This window comes from Osmerus eperlanus, chromosome 13 (genome assembly GCF_963692335.1).
Source record: "Osmerus eperlanus chromosome 13, fOsmEpe2.1, whole genome shotgun sequence".
Lineage (NCBI taxonomy): Eukaryota > Metazoa > Chordata > Actinopteri > Osmeriformes > Osmeridae > Osmerus > Osmerus eperlanus.
Genome location: NC_085030.1, coordinates 26,491 through 43,609, shown reverse-complemented (window position 1 = coordinate 43,609; position 17,119 = coordinate 26,491). Strand labels below are relative to the sequence as shown.

The following is a 17,119-nucleotide window of genomic DNA, read 5'->3' as shown; positions in this document are numbered from 1 at the left end:
AGCGACATGATGCAGCGATTTGGGCAGCGACCAGTACCAGTCTTGTGCATGGCAACAAATTGCGTGCTAGATTTCATTTACGATGTTCACCATCGCAGAATTACAGAGTGGAACAACACAATTTTAAACCCAGTTGCTTTGCAAACATATGCTGACTGCATACAACAAATGGGCACACCACTGGACAACTGCTTTGGCTTCATAGACGGCACAGTACGACCTATCGCCAGACCAGGAATGAACCAGCGGGTGATGTACAATGGCCACAAAAGAGTGCATAGCTTGAAGTTCCAGGCAGTTGCCATCCCAAATGGCTTAATTGCCCACCTACATGGTCCAGTAGGTAAGTTCCCTGACTTATGTGACAAAGTGTTACAGAAAAAATAACACATTTAGGCCTACTCCTAATGCTGAGTTTGATGTAATAAATAATACCTATTTTGTTTTGCAGAGGGAAGGAAACATGATTCAGGGCTTTTAGCAGACTCTGGTTTACTACCTGTAATGGAACAGCATGCAGTGTCCCCAGCCGGCCATCCAATGTGCCTATATGGAGATCCTGCATATCCACTGCGTGTCCACCTCCAGGCCCCATTCAGAAATGTCAATCTCACTCCCCAGATGATGGCATTCAACAAATGCATCAGTGAAGTGAGAGTGTCTGTAGAGTGGATGTTTGGAGACATCGCCAATTATTTTAAGTTCATGGACTTTAAGAAAAATGTACAAATTGGGTTGAGTAGCGTAGGCAAACTGTACATTGTATCTGCTTTATTAAGAAATGCACTCACTTGCCTGTATGGTAATCAGACATCCACATTTTTTAAATTGGATCCTCCACACATTCTGGACTATTTTTCATGAGTTATTTACTCTCTGTCGAGTGCATATGTTAACTAAGGCTAAAGCCTTAACCCACAAATCCATTGAAATAAATTACTAAATTCTATACACCTTTGACATTTTTATGGTATTAGTGTGAATATATATAATGATAATATTGTAGTATAAAATTGTATTTAATTGTTAATCAAGACATGTTATAGTAGCAAGACTAAGATCTCACCTTAATAAAGAGCAATGTCCCGACATGCATGTATAATATTTTGTTTTATTATTAAACATCGGTCATCTCAAAATGATTTGTTTATATTATTATTTATTTTATTATTATTTATTTATTTTATTTTGTGAGTTTTTCAATTAGAGCAGGATGGCCAGACACTGAATATGCTCCAGTCCAGTTTCACTGCAAGAGAAAAAAAGAAAACACAAGTTGCCTGACATGTTTCTAAAAGTAACCAACATGATATCAAATGTCAACAAGATTTGTAAGACACCAGCCAGTGTTCACAAGTAGAATTTACAGTATACATAAAGTGTAATAACATTGCTTTCATCAAAAGCACAGCTGACAGATGCTACATATCTAGTGCTTCAGACATTACCTCTTAAATTGAATCACTGAATCACTATTTGGTTAATCTTTCAATTACAGCAAGCAATGCTTGCCCTTGCTGCTGCTGCTGCTGAAGGAGCATGGCCTGGGTAGCCTGCATTTGGGCCTGCTGTTGTTGCATCATTTGTATCTATCATCTGCTGCTGCGACTGTTGTGCCCTCCTAGCTTGCTCCTCCATCTCTTGATTTTTATATTCTAGCTCTTTCTCTCTCAGCTCTCTGTCAATTTGACTTCTCTCTCTCAAAAATGCAATTGTATCATTGCCACTTCTCCTATGCTTGTTGCTTAACTCCTCTCCATCCTCACTCAGCCTTCGTTTTGTCTGGCCTATCCTCTCCATGGCCCTCTTCCTAGCCTCCTCTGCTTTGGCCCTGTCTGCATCGATCTTCCCTCTGTCACTACATCCTCTCATTTCTTCAACTGCCTTCTCCTTTTCTGTTATTTCCTCAATTAATTGATCTAATTCTGTGATTTCAATTGATGTCCCGCTACTCCTCTCATCTTTACTATTTTTCTTCTTATATTTGTCCTGGATCAGGGCAAACCTCTCTCTCACAGACCTTTGTTAAACTTTAAATTGAAGGTCCAGGGAACTATTCAGGGCGTCTGCTATAGTAGACCAAGTCTTCCCCTTGTCCACACTCCCCTTCTTGAATCGGAAAGGCTCCGAAACTAGAATTTCTCTTGCGAGTATCACATCATGCCTCTCTGTCCACTCCATGGGGGCACTAGATACATTTGGGCAACTAGTTAACCAAGCTTCAAAATATGACCTGCTACATAGTTTTGGATATAAAGTATGCTATAGTTAAGATACCTGTCTTGATAAATAATTATAATCAAAACTGTTGAGAATAGCCAATTTGTTAGCTACAACGTTAGCCTGGCTAACTAACGGTAATGTTACTTACCAGTACTGTGGTCTAGCATCCTCTTGAGTTTTGGCAAATGATGACATGTCTATGAACAAACAGGAAAATTGGTCAAATTAGCCAGTATTTTTAACAAATATACTAATAATCCATAAAGCTACTAACGGTAGAATGGAATGTAAACGAAATGACAGTGTCAAATACGATAAAAACGTATAATCACCTGCTTGAAATCCGACGTTTTTCAGAGTACGGCAAACCAGTCGCTCTCACGTAGTAGACAGTTGGGCTACAACGGCAGGAAATTTCGAGATAGAATCGCGCATGCGCAAAGTGGATTTTAGTTTTCTCGAACGCCGTAGCCGTCCCTTCAACCGTCGCTGCTTAAAGTCCCTATTCTAGGAGGGAGGAGGGGGAGAAAAGGAGAGAGAGAGAGAGAGAGAGAGAGAGGGAAGGAAGGGGGAAAGAGGAAAGGGGGGGGAAAAAGGGGGGGGGGGAGGGGGTTTGAGTGTGTGTGAGTGGAGGGGTGTGTGGGTGAGAGGGTGGGTGCCTTACCGTGATAGGTAGCCAAAACTAATATGAGGGATAAGTGGACCCGGCCAACGGATAACAAAAGGGAATAACAATAACCGTGCAACAATGGCTGAGGTAGGTCTCGGCGGGATGATGAGAGGAATGGTCCAGAGGTGAGCTAGGGGCCGTTAGCAGCAACACACGAGTGTGATGAGGAGGAAAGGAGAGTGTCAGAAGGTGGACACCGCAGACATACATGAGTATGATGAGAGGGGAGAGTGGGGGAGCGTGCGCGTAAGGGAGCGAGCACAAGAGTGGGTACAAGAGTGAGTGAGTGAGCGAGAAGAGAGAGAGAGAGAAAAAGAGAGGAGGGGGAAAGAGTGTGAGAGAGAGAGTGTGTGTGTGAGAAAGAGAGAGAGAGGGGGAGGAAGAGTGTGAGAGAGAGAGAGAGAGTGTGTGTGTGAGAGAGAGAGTGTGAGTGTGAGAGAGAGAGTGTGAGTATGAGTGTGGGTGTGAGAGAGAGTGTGTGAGTGTGAGAGAGAGAGAGAGAGAGAGAGAGCGAGGGGGGGGGGGAAAGAGAGAGAGAGAGAGAGAGAGAGAGAGAGAGAGAGAAGGAGGTAAAGAGAGCGTGAGGGTGCTTCTCAGAGCAAATAAAAGTTGCAGTCCAAAACGTAGACATCGCACTCCGGGTAGAGCTACCTGTAAGCCCTGACCAGAATAAACGGAGCGAACGCGATGGCTAACTGGCCGCGACCGGTTTCGTCCCCCATTAGAAGCCGGGACTCGTCAGGCGGTTGCCAAATGAAGGGAGCACAGGTAAAATGGGGGCGGCCTACGGCTACGAATCAACAGGGGCAGCCTGGGTGGCATAGAGAATGTGGAAAAAATAGTAAAAATACACATCACCAGTCCCCCAGGTGGCCTCAGGTGATTCACCAGAAGCGGTAATTGAGTAGGTATAAACTAGGGAAAAGATGAGAGGTGGGGAGAGAGAGAGAGAGAGAGAGAGAGAGAGAGAGAGAGAGAGAGAGAGAGAGAGAGAGAGAGAGAGAGAGAGAGAGAGAGTAATGGAGGGACAGGGGGGTGGGTAAGTTGGCGCAGGCACGAGAGAAGGTGGGAGGCACGTGTAGGTGATGGAAGGCTGGGTCGTGTCGGTCTAGGAAGGAAGGTGAGGATTAAATAAAGGGCACCCTGGAGGGGGGGAGAGAGAGGAACGTTAACACCACAAGGACAGGATCCACAACCGGCTGGAGATGGTGTGTGCGTGTGCATGTGCGCCAACTAGTGGGTGTGTGCGGGTGTAAAAGGCAGGACTGTGGGGTGGTCCCAGTGGCAACAGTAGATGTGAGGGATGGTATGTTTGGGAGAGGGTAAGAGGGGAGGGGAGAGAGGAAAGATCAGGAGAGTAGAAGTTGGAGGAGGGGTGAAGCTGGGTTACAGAAAGTGACAAGAAGGAGTGTGAGAACCCAGGCACGGCAGAGAGGCGTGTGACTATGGAGTATGTGACAGGCTGGACGGGGGGGTAGGCCCAGGCAGCAATATGTGTGATGGATGATGTGTATGTGAGAGAGTGAGAGGAGAGAGGGGAAGGATCAGGAGAGCAGAGGATAGAGGAGGGGTGGAGCCAGGTCACAGTGGGTGACATGAGTGTGAAAACCCAGGCATGGCAGAGAGGCGTGTGACTGTGGAGTGTGTGGTAGGCTGGACGGGGGGTAGGCCCAAGCAGCAATATGTGTGATGGATGGTGTGTGTGGTAGAGAGTGGGAGAGGAGAGGAAAGGGACCAGGAGGGCAGAGGATGGATGAGGGGTGAAGCTGGGATACAGAGAGTGACACAGGAGGAATATGGGGGGGGGGGGGGAGGAAAAGGTTGGGTTTAGATATGAGGTCAAGGGTTGTGTTTAGGGTAGGAGAGAGGGAAGGAGATCAAGGGGGGGGACAGAAGGTTGAGGCAGGGAAGGGTTGGGGGGGGGGGGGTTTGGGTTTAGGTATGAGGTCAAGGGTCAAAAGAGAGTAGAGGATAGATGAGGGGTGAAGCTAGGGCATATAGAGGCGTGTGACTGTGGAGTGTGTGGCAGGCTGGAAGGGGGGTAGGCCCAAGGGTTAGGGTTAGGGTTAGGGTTAGGTGACAGATCTCAACCCCTTGCAGGGTTGGAGTGGCACTGGCGCTAGCCCCCCGTGTTGGACTGTGGAGGTCTATTGTTCCTGTGAGAATGTGAGCAAAAAGGAAGAAGGAGATTTGAAGGTCTGTAAGGTAAGTGTTTGAAAAATTAGGGTTAGGGTTAGGGTTAGGTTTTAAAAGGAGGCTTTAACACCGAAGTGTTAAGTGATGCACGGGCACAGGAGACCTAAGATAAACCTCCCTAAAATTAAAATATACCACCACAGGGGACATACAAAGTGAGACAAGACAATACCACAACAATAAGACAGAAAAGGGGGAGGGGGGGGGAAATGGAGGGGTAGTGGTTGGGTTTAGGCCCGGGTGGGGGAGACCCAGGGGGGAATTAGGGTTAGGGCCCCAATCCCCCTGGGTTGGGGTTAGGGTAAGGGGCTGGTTGGGCCTAAAAATAATAATAATAATAATAATGTCGCCCGCTTGGGTTTAGGCATAAGTGGGGGGTCCTAAATGCTTTACAAAAAATAAAAAATATATACAAAATGTTGTATATAATAATAAAACTTCTGATTAAGATTACACCTTAGTGTATGTGCAAGTGCGGTCTGCCTATGTCTAGGGAGATGGAAAGGAGCCAGCAGATGGAATCCGGAGTAGAGTTTCGACACCCCCCAAGGTAAGGTAAGTAAAATTCGAAATTCAAAACTGAATATTGTGCAGCCTCCTCTATACTAATCCAATTCTCCCATAGCCAGTAGATGGAATCCAAAGTCCAGATGGAGCTTCAATACCCCCCCAAAAACATCATTTTAAGGTAAGTTGATTCAAAATCAATAATAAGCATTGTGCAGCTTCCTCTGTACTAATCCAACTCCCCCACAAACCCAGGTGCTAAGTGTCCAAATCCACATCCCAACTGTAGTGAAATAATTTGGACACTAGATGGCCTCATTTACACCCGGTGAGACTAGAACTTCTCATTCAGGCCCAGAGGATCAATGGTACCCAATTTCCTAATCCAGCCTCTCTCTGTCTTCTGACGCTGGACTGTGGACCAAGCGAGGTTACTCTCCGCGCCTGAAATGGTAAGGTTCTCCACTGAATGCTCCAAAAAGTGTCTATATAGGAGAGTTTTGCCAAGACCCTTTCCTATATGATACAGATGTTGTTTTAAACGAGCATTCATAGAGTTTCTAGTCTCACCCACATAGAACATCTTGCATAGACCACACTGTACAACATACACGACATTGGTGGTCTCCAAATCCAACCTCTGCCATATTGGTGTTCCTAATCCTGAAAAATTATTAAATAAAAACTTATGAAACCTAAGCAAGGTGTGTAAGGTATAATGCTTAGTGTCTGTTGTTAATCTTGAGTGTACCAAAATGTCCCCCAGATTCCTATTCCTCCTAAATGCTGAGATCACCCGAATGTCCTTGAGAGACTCCATCTCTTCCGAAGCCATCTGAAGGTTGGTTTTGATGGTCTTACAGAAGGTCACCATTGCTGGTGAGTAGGTGCATACCAAGGGGACTAAAGGACGTTCATCTACAGCTTTCTCAAAGTTTCCATATTCTAAAAAGACCTGTTTGACCTCTGCTTTAATGCTCCTCAGAAACCGTTTACTATAGCCTCGTGGCCCTAATGCTTTAAACAAGATCTGGGTAGCCTTTTCTACGTCCTCCGGGAAGGAACAGATCCTATGGAATCTGATGAGCTGTGACTTAATCAAACCTTTAAAGGTATGTTTAGGATGATGGCTAGATTTATATAGCAAGGCATGTCTATCTGTGTCTTTAAAGAAGACCCTCGTAGCCAGCCTCCTATTGTCCCCTTCTGCCCCTTCCACAAAGAACACCTGGGTGTCTAGAAACTCCAACTCTGACTGTTGGGTGTTGTGAGTGATGGTAATGGCCGGATGATGAGAGTTCAAGATGGAAAGAAAGAGTTGGAAATCCTCCATAGAGTGTGTCCAAACCCCAAAAATATCATCCAAGTATCTTAAATACATGAGTGGTAGATTCTTGCACTTGGGGAAAGCTGTTTCCTCCCAAAAGCACATGTATAAATTGGCAAAAGCGGGGGCAAATTTCTTCCCCATTGCTGTGCCATGTACTTGGAGATAAAATTTGCCATTAAACTCAAAATCATTCCTGACCAAGCTTAGTTCCAGTAGCTCCAGGATCGCTTTATCCGGTCGCCGCACATCTGGAAACTGTTCAAACGCCCTGGAAACTGCCTGGAGGCCCAACTGAGTGTCAATGTTAGTGTATAAGGAATTGATGTCTATTGAAAAAAGAAAAGCACCTGTAGGAACACTCAAGGTTTTAACTTTAGCCACAAAATCATAAGTATCCTTAACATAACTTTTGTGTTTCTGAGATAAGGGATTAATAAAAGAGTCAATATACTCTGCCACTCTATAGGACTCAGACCCACAGTCGCTGACAATTGGGCGGCCACTAGGGGTCACAAAGGGGACCGTCCAGGTCTCAGGGGGCTTATGGATCTTTGGTAGCAAATAGAACAACCTGGGTCTCGGTGGATCTGGACCCATAAGGTAAAACATCTGTTTGTCCGTGATGTAATCGGTTTCCCTAAGTTGGCTTAACATCCCCCTAATCATCTCCTGCGTGGCAGGTTGGATAGAGTGGGGGAGTGGGACATAGTGTTGTACATTACTAAGTTGTCTATCCGCTTCTAAAAGGTATTGTACCTTGTCCATAATGACAATCTGAGAGCCCTTATCGGCAGGTTTGATGACAATGCTTTTGTTATTCTTCAACCTGTTCACTGCCTCCATTTGTTCAGAAGTGAAGTTAGGCTTAACACAAGGCTTAGGTTTAAAATGTAAGAAAGACTGAATGTCCTTCTGAATCAGTGTCTGGATGGTATAAGACACCATTTCTGCCCTAGGTTCCCATTTAGATGGATTGGTGAAAGGAACACGTGGGAAGTCTGTATCACATTGGAAATAATCATGTAATTTTAATCTCCTGTGATAGACATACATGTCCCTACACAGCTCCATCCGATCTAAATTAAAGGGAGTAGGAATAAAACTAAGACCTCGTTCCAAAACCTCACGTTCCACTGAGCTAAGACCGAAAGAGGCAGAAAGATTCTTAATATTAGACTGTACGGGGGTTGTTAGTAAACATTCTTCCCCCCTTACATGTTTAAATGTTTAAGCCAATGTTTCAGAATAGCCGCAGCTGTGGGTCCCACCCAGTGGACTGGATCCCGCCCCTCTACCCGGAACTGGATTCTAGGTATGGCAGGTAAGTATTGACATCTTTCTGTTATTATAAAATTCAACCTCCTTATCAAGTCTTGTGATGCATATGGCAATCTATCTGAAAAATGAATAACCGGTACATAAAGCTCAGCATTTGGAAAAACCTTTTCACACACCCTCAAAACTTGTTGTAGTTGTTTCCAGGCTGTACTAGACGTTTGTCTCCTGAGGCAATTATTTAATCCTACAGAAATAATCACCTTCTCTGTCATTGGATTAGGGAGAAGTTTGCACAAAACTCCCCTAAGATGGTCTGCAGTAGCCCCCGGGAAACCGTCCACCTGTACTCTAGGATCTACAAAAGTAGGGATGCGCGCCAGGTTGGAATCACCTATCACTACAATGGGTTTGATTACCTCCAAATTCCACTCAAAGATCTTTCTCTCTGTTCTAGGATGAACCCGTGGCTCCCGGCGAGCCGCATGCCCAGGAGGCGATAACTCAGCAGTTCCAGAGATGTTATGGAATTCTTCAAAACAGGTAACCCCCAGATATTGATCTGTTGTGTTGTCACCTGTCCTTTCCCTATCTTCTGCTCTGCCCCCTGGGTTAGCTGTCTCTGCTAGCGTGGCCTCGGTCTCCTCTGGAGTGGGTTAGGGTTAAGGGTTAGGGGTGGCATTAATAACGGGGAAACACCCTGTGGGACCCCAACGGGACCACAGTACAGGTGAGACCCCAATTAGGCACGCGCACCTGAAACCCCACTAACTCCGTCCCCTTATAATAAACTAAGATATAAGAGCTTGCATAATGTCTAAAGTCCAGTAGAAATTCCAGAAGGGCAGCAACCCCAACTTTTGGTAATATAGGTCTAGCAATGACATAAACTGGATATACCAAGGTCTAGGATGAGAAACGCTAAAAAACGGGTCTGGAGAATGGGAGTTAAAGTATTACCATCCCACCGGGATGACATACCGCTGTCCGAAGACTTTAACACCATTCTTATCTAAATTGGTTAGGGTTAGGGGTTAGGGTTAGGTTTCAGAAGGGTCTCAACCCATTGCTGGGTGGGAGTTTGCGCTGTACAGTATGTTTAATTGCTCTGTTTTATTATTCCCTTAGAAAAGGAAAAAAGAAGAAATTAGTGATTTATTAATATGTATGAAGAATTGAAGGTATTTATTAGGTCAGTTTCTTAAGGTAGGTTCTGCACCATCCACTCTCAGGTAAGTACTATTGGTTCTTCTAGGTGTTAAATGTATGATTTTTGTAAACAATATTTTAACTGTTTTTCTTCCCCCTAGGAATCCATCCTCTCACCGAGAAATGTGATTGGCCGCTTGTCATCAATTCGCTCTACACGGTAAGTATTTTTAAGTATTTGTTACAGTAAAAAATAATAAGTGCAACTGTAATTTGGAGTAGGGATTCAACCATATTGCAGGGCCACCCAGCCAATAAACACAAATGTAATAAATAATAATTCATGGTATCATATTACAACAACAAATATATATATTTTAATATATATATAGGAAAAACTGACAATATGGGAATCCCAATGATCCGTATACGCTACCGATACTCTCCAAGCGGAGTCGAACTGTATCCTCCCACCTTTACTTACTGTATATCAAAAGAGAGACATGCAATACATTTTAATATTTTTCATTCAGACCCAACGGGTCGATGGTTTTCAATAAACGTATCCATGTTCTTTCTGCTTTTTGTCTTGCGGTTCTGGACCAATCCTTTTGGCTTTCTAGTCCTTCAATTCTCATATTTAAAACCCCATGTACTATAAAATGTCTGTATAAAACCGTATCCTTATTCCCTCTCCTGACTTGGTATTTATGTTGTGTAAACCGAGTCTGCATAGAGTGTTTAGTTTCTCCTATGTATAGTTTCTGGCACTTCGCACACCTAATGGCATAGACCGTATTAGGAGTCCTGAAAGCTATTCGGTTCCTTATAGGTACCCCTTTCCCCGAATACCTATTCCCGATATAGGTATTTAGGTTAAAATAATTATTTTCCTCAGGAGATACCGCAGGTTTTCCATTTAGGTTAGAATGTACCAGCCTGTCTTTGAGATTCTTGTTTCTCCTATATGCAGAAATTAGTTTAAAACGCCCCAAGCCTCCCAAGTCTCCCTGGGCCTGCTGGAAGTTAAGCCTTAATTGGCCACCCAAACGTCCTAGAGGTTGTGAGTATGTTGTCACCACAGGTATAATATCTTTCTCTTCTCTCTCCACTACATACCTCCCATTTATTTCAAATATTTGTCTTACTTCCTGTTTTATTTCCCTCAGGAACCGCCGAGAGTAACCCCGAGGCCTGAGGGCTTTAAACAGGATAGATGTCGCCTCCTCCACATCACTCAGGTAAGTACAAATACGATGGAATCTTATTAACTGTGATTTAACTAGTCCTTTGTAGGTATGTTTAGGATGATAACTCTGTTTGTGAAGCAAAGCATGTCTATCGGTCTCCTTAAAGAAGACTTTTGTAGCTAAGGCTTTATTCGCTCCCAAACCGGGTATAAAGAAGACCTGTGTGTCTAAAAACTCCAGTTTTTCCTTCTGGACGTTGTGTGTAATTTTAATTGCAGGGTGATGAGAGTTCAGAATATTTAAAAACACCATAAATTGCTCCATGTCCCCCTCCCAGATACCAAAGATGTCATCAAGGTATCTGAAGTACAGCGAAGGTAGATGAGCGCACTTTAAAAAGGCTGATTCCTCCCAGCCACACATGTAAAGGTTGGCATACGCTGGGGCAAATTTCTTGCCCATCGCTGTACCATGGATCTGTAAATAGTGTCTTTTATTGAACTCGAAGTCATTGCGAATAAGGCTTATCTCCAACAGTTCTAAAATATAATCATCGGGCCGCCCAGAGACAGGGAATTTATTAAAAGCAGCTCGAACCGACTGTAAGCCCAGAGTCGTATCTATATTAGTATACAGAGAATTGATATCTATAGAAAATAGAAAAGCATCTGCAGAAACTGAAATATTCCCAACTTTCTCAACAAAGTCATACGTATCCTTGACGTAGGACGCATGTCTCTGTGAAAGTGGGTTTATATGGTGGTCCAAGTATTCTGCTATGTTTGACGACTCTGAGCCACAGTCACTGACAATAGGTCGACCACAAGGAACCTGACCAGGGATGGTCCATTTATCCAAGGCTTTATGTATCTTTGGGAGCAGATAGAACAGCCTCGGTCTTGGGACGTCCGGTCCCAACAGGTAGGTCATTTGCTTTAATGTTATTACTTTTTCCTGATACATTTTACATAGAATGTTTTTAATCATGTTTTGTGTTTCAGGTTGCATAGAATGGAGCAGCGGCGCATAATGATTCCTGTTGGTAAGTTGTCTATCTGCTTCCAAAAGATATTGAGTCCTATCCATAATTACTATTTGTGAACCCTTGTCTGCCGGTTTGATGACAATAGCTGGGTTGTTTGCCAGAGTGTTAATGGCTTGCAGCTCTATTGTATTCAAATTATGATTTCTTTCCGGTTTTGGTCTGTAGCGTCTCAAGCATTGCAGATCTTTTTGGACAAGGGTTTCAACAGGAGCTGCCACCTCCCGTGGTACCCAACTAGACGGATCAGTGAAAGGTACATGAGGAAAGTGGCTCTCATATTTGAAATGATCTAATAATCTCAATCTCCTGTGATAGGTATGGAGGTCCCTGCGTAGTTCCCTGCGGTCGGGCTGCTTTGGAGTAGGGATAAAGGTAAGACCCAGTTCCAACACCCTTTTCTCAACCTCACCAAGTCTGTAAGACCTCGAGAGGTTCATGATGTTAGATGCGGGAGTTGTGTTGTCACACTCCTCTCCCTCTAAAAGTTTAAATGGCCCCGCCATAAATTAAAAATCCTATCGGCAGTTTCAGGTGTCCAGTGGACTGGATCAAGTGGTAACACCCGAAAGTGACGCTCCTCCAAGACAGGTAAGTAATGACATCTTTCAATAATTGTTTTGTTTAATTTCCTCAACAGGCTCTGCTGGTTCTTATTAAGCTGATCAGAGAAGTGGATCTGTGCCACATAAACTGTGGCATGTGGGAACACTCTCATGCAGACCCGTAGTAGTTGCTGAAGCTGTTTCAGTGAAGTGTCTGGTTCCTGTTCAGAGAGACAGTTGACCAGGCCTACCGAGAGTAATACCTTCTCTGTTTCCAGGTGGGGTGTTAGCTTTGCTATTACCCCCCTTAGATGTTCACAATCGGCTCCCGGGAAACTGTCTATCTGGATGTTCTCATCTTCAAAGGTAGGTATTTTAGAGAGATTCGAATCTCCTACAACTATTACGGGTTTAACAACCTCCAAGTTCCAATCATTAATTTTTCTCTTCCTGTTAGGGTGTCTAACGGGTTCCCTCCGACGGGTGGTCCTGGATGGCGGCTGGCGGCGAGGACTCAGGTAAGTGGGGTCTGGGGAATTAGGGGGAAAGGGAAGAGGGGGAGGGGAAAGGTTGGGGTTAGGAATGGAAAGGGGAGGGTTGAGTTTAGGACCAGGGGTCTGGACCAGGATAGGCCTCCCATCAGTCCCCATAGAGGAATTGGGTTCAAGGATGGAAGGGGGAGGGAAGGGGGTGGGGGTGGGGTTAGGGTTAGGTTTGGGTTAGGGTAGGGTTAAAGAGAAAAACTGGATGGTCTTAAAAAGCGCGGGCCTATCATTTCTGTGTTTAAAAATATATAAAAAAAGAAAGGAAGGAAAACAGAAGTACAAAAAACGTGTTGTGAAATAATGTGTGTGTTTTCTTTTACAGGTGCTGTGTGGTGATGGCTGAGTGGATGGTGCTGAGGATTGGAGGACCAAGGTAGGTGTTGTTGAGTTTGTTCTTTAGTGTGTAGATCTATGTGCCAGTATGTAAGTGTGTGCGTGTGTATGGATACATAGTCAGGTGAGTTATGTGTGTGTATATTATTTTAAGTAATGTATGCGTAAGAATATGTATGAGTGGGTACATGTATATGTTCCAAAGTGTTGTGAGGTAATGTGTTTGTTCTTTTGCAGGTGCTGTGTGGCGATGGATGAGTGGATGATACTGATCAAGGTAAGTATTGTTGAAGGTGTAGTCTATTTATGAGTGAAGTAGGTCCTGTATGAGATGAAGAGTGTTATGTTTTTTCATTCAGTCCCAGGGGTGTAATTGTATTTAACTGTGTGATCCATTTTCTTTCGGCGTGTTTCCGCTGTCCACTGGACCACCCGGACCCCGACTCCACACCAGATATGATGAGGTGAGTGACGGGGTACTCCTGGAAGTGTGTGACGAGTGTTGTTTGTAGGTGTGCCCGTGAGATGTTGTACAGATGTTGTTTGAGTCTGGTGTCTATTGAAGAGCCGGTTTCTCCTATATAGTGTTTGTGGCAGAGGGTGCAGGTGATGATGTATACGGCGTTCGAGGTTTGTAAGGTGAGGTTGTCCGGGACCGGAGCTGATGTGTGGCTGTGAGGGTTTGTAATGAATTTTCTGTATTTATAGTGAAGTGTATGAGGTTTGGCTGCTGGAGAGGGCATGGTGCTGAATTTGGTGTGTATGAGTATGTCCTTTAAACTTTTATTTCTTCTGTATGCCGAAATGATCCTGTAGGGTTTTAGTGCGGGGTATGTGCGTTGGGCCGTGGTGAAGTTGTGTTTGAGTGCATGTTGCAGGGGTCGAGTTTTGTGTGAAAATGTGGTGACTAGGGGAATGATTATTAACGGGTCCGTGACGGTGTCTGAGGTGAACGGTGTGCCGGTGTTGGTTGTGGGTGGTGGGGCCAGGGGGGTGAAAACAGAATCCTGAGTATTGTTAAAATCAGGATCGGGAAGGATGGTGGGGTTAAAGGGCGGGTAAACAACCAGTGGGGAATTAGGAAGGGTATTAAAGGTAGGGTGGGGACGGGAAGGCAGGGTGGAATTAAAGGTAGAGTGGGAATGGGAAGGCAGGGTGGGGTTAAAGGGCGGGTTGAAGGGACCTTTAAAGGGAGGGTTGGGTTTGGGCCTAGGGTTAAGGGGAGGGGTGGGGTTACAGGGAGGGTTGGGGTTGGGTATGGGGTCGGAGGGAGGGTTGGGTTTAGGCCTAGGGTTAAAGGGAGGGGTGGGGTTACAAGGAAGGGGATTAAAGGTAGGGTGGGAATGGGAAGGCAGGGTGGGGTTAGAGGGCGGGTTGAAGGGACTTTTAAAGGGAGGGTTGGGTTTGGGCCTAGGGTTAAAGGGAGGGGTGGGGTTACAGGGAGGGTTGGGGTTGGGTATGGGGTCGGAGGGACTTTTAAAGGGAGGGTTGGGTTTAGGCCTAGGGTTAAAGGGAGGGGTGTGGTTACAGGGAGGGTTGGGGTTGGGTATGGGGTCTGAGGGGTTGGGGTTAGGATGAGGGACCAGGTTGGGTGTAGCTCTTGGGGCGGGCAGAGAGGGGTTAAAGGGAGGGGTGGGGTTACAGGGAGGGTTGGGGTTGGGCGTGGGGTCCGAGGGGTTGGGGTTAGGGTGAGGGACCAGGTTGGGTGTAGTTCTTGGGGCGGGCAGAGTGGGGTTAAAGGGAGGGTTGGGTTGGGGTTTAAGACGGCGGATGGAATTGAAGATGGGGTAGTGACGGGGTGTTGGATGAGGTCCCGCAGCAGGGTCCCGGGAGGTTCAGGGCTAGGAGGGGGGTTGGGGGAGGATGCAGGATACGAACCCGGTGTAGGGTAAGGGGAGGGATTCGGGGGGGATGGGGAAAGGAGGGAGAGGGACCGTGCTGCGGGTTGTGTATGTACTGATGCTTGTGTTTGGAGTGTAGGAATTGTGTGTGATGTGTGTGTCGTGTGTGTGTTGGTTGTGTATGTGTCTACGTGTGGTGCGGTGGGTGTATGTGTGGGCTGAGTGGGAGAGAGGGCTGCCAAAGTGTCGTTCTTGATTATGCGCAGAAACCGTTTGGAATATCCCCTGTGCCTAAGTGCGTGAAATAGTGTTGAGATGGCTATGTGTAAATCTTCTTTGTGAGAAGATATTCTATGAAACCGGATTATTTGTGATTTAACTATACCTTTAAACGTGTGCTTGGGATGGTAACTGTGTTTGTGTAATAGGGCGTGTGTGTCTGTGGGTTTAAAGTATACGCGTGTCTGTAGTGTCTTATGTGTTGTATTTATTGGGTGAAAATATACTGTGGTGTCCAAAAAGTGAATTTGCTGTGGGTCAATTATGTATTTTACTGTTATTGACGGGTGATGTGAGTTGAGTATGCGTATGAATTCCGTGAAATGTTTGATGTCGTGTGGTCATGCTCCTATGATGTCATCTAAAAATCTGTAGTAAAATGATGGTTGTAGTGGACACCTTGACAGCGCTTCTCTCTCCCACTCAGCCATGTATATGTTTGCATAGGCGGGTGCGAACTTTTTGCCCATAGCTGTTCCCGATGTCTGTAGATAGTGTTTATTGTTAAATAAAAAGTCATTGCTGTCTAAACTAATTTGGAGTAATTGTAAAATGTCCTGATCCGGTCTATTGGGGTCTGGGTGTTTTTGGAATAATGACTTGACAGCCTGCACACCCATAGTGGTGTTAATGTTGGTGTACAGGCTGTCAATGTCAATGGTGAAGATGTGTGTGTGGGAGGGAACAGCTATGGGCTTGAGCTTCTCCAGGAAATGGTAGGTGTCTTTGAGGTAACTGGGGTGGCGGGTGGATAGGGGGTTGATGTAGTGATCAATGTATTCCGATATGTTATATGATTCGCTGTTGCAGTCTGAGACTATGGGTCTACCAGGAGGAACTTCAAAGGGAATGGTCCAGGTGTCCGGTTCTTTATGGATCTTGGGAAGTAAGTAAAATAGTCTCTGTCGTGGTGTGTCTGGTCCGTATAAGTAGTCCCGTTGTTTGGCTGTAATGTATTGTCTGTTGTAAAGTGATTTGATGATAGTCCTGAGTTTAACCTGTGTCTGTGGTTGTATGCTGTCCGGTATGATCTTGTAATGTCTGTTGTTGTTTAATTGCCTGTTTGCTTCAAAAATGTACTGGTGGTTATCTAAAATGACTATCTTGGATCCTTTGTCCGCTGGTTTGATGACTATGTGTGTGTTGTTTTTAAGTGTTTGTAGTGATTCTCGGAGTGTGGTCGTGAGGTTGTCTGGTCTGTCCGTCTGTGTGTTGTTGTGGTCCCGTAATGTCCTTCTGTCTGTCTTAATGAGGTGCCTGATATGGTGATCCACCTGGGAGAGTTTGGGCTCCCAGGTGGAGGGCTTGATAAATGGCAGGTGAATGTCATTGTCCGTGAAGTCAAAGTAGTCCAAAATCTTGAGTCGTCTGTGGTATTTGTGAATGTCCCTTTGAAGTTCCTCCTGGTCAAAAGTGGTGGGGCGGGGAATGAAGGTGAGGCCCCTCTCCAGCAGCGCTATTTGTGTTAGTGTCGGATGAAATGTTTTGGACAGATTCAGTATGTTGGAGTTAGACGGTAGTGGTGCGTGAGAGAGCTGAGAGGCGGAGAGAGGGGGGGCAGTAGATGTGTGTGTCGTCAATAGGTGAGTGGTGATGTTAGAGGTATCCGGGTTGTGGGTAGGGGTGATTATAAATTTAGTTGTGCACACCAGTGTGAGAAAATTGCTGTTGCTGTTTCCGGTGTCCAGTGAATGGTGTCCCTAGTGGTGCGGAATGAGTCCTTCGGTATTTCAAAGAGTGTGGGTAGATGTGTGCTGATGTAACCGTTCATTATCTTGATGTTTTGTTTCTGTTGTGGGGTGAGAAGTGGTGAGTGGTTTATGATGGGGACATAGATGGTGGCGTTGGGGAAAGTGCTCTGGGCTTCCTTGTACATGCTTGCTAACTGTTTCAGTGATGTCTGGTATGGGTCGTGGTCCTTGTTGTTGAGACCCACCGAGAGGACCACCACCTCTGCGTGTGGGTGTATGTCTGTTTTTTCTAGAACCTTTTGG

The 17,119-nt window shown here is 45.4% G+C and overlaps 1 long non-coding RNA gene across 1 annotated transcript; it reads right to left on the bottom strand.

Moving 5' to 3' along the window:
- Nucleotides 1-1,129: 1,129 nt before the first annotated feature.
- LOC134032016 (uncharacterized) lies at nucleotides 1,130-2,720 on the bottom strand. Its single transcript, XR_009931977.1, has 3 exons — nucleotides 2,556-2,720; nucleotides 2,372-2,420; nucleotides 1,130-1,249 (listed from the first exon to the last, which is right to left on the bottom strand). It is a non-coding gene; the product is annotated as an uncharacterized LOC134032016 (long non-coding RNA).
- Between the last annotated feature and the right edge of the window lie 14,399 nt (nucleotides 2,721-17,119).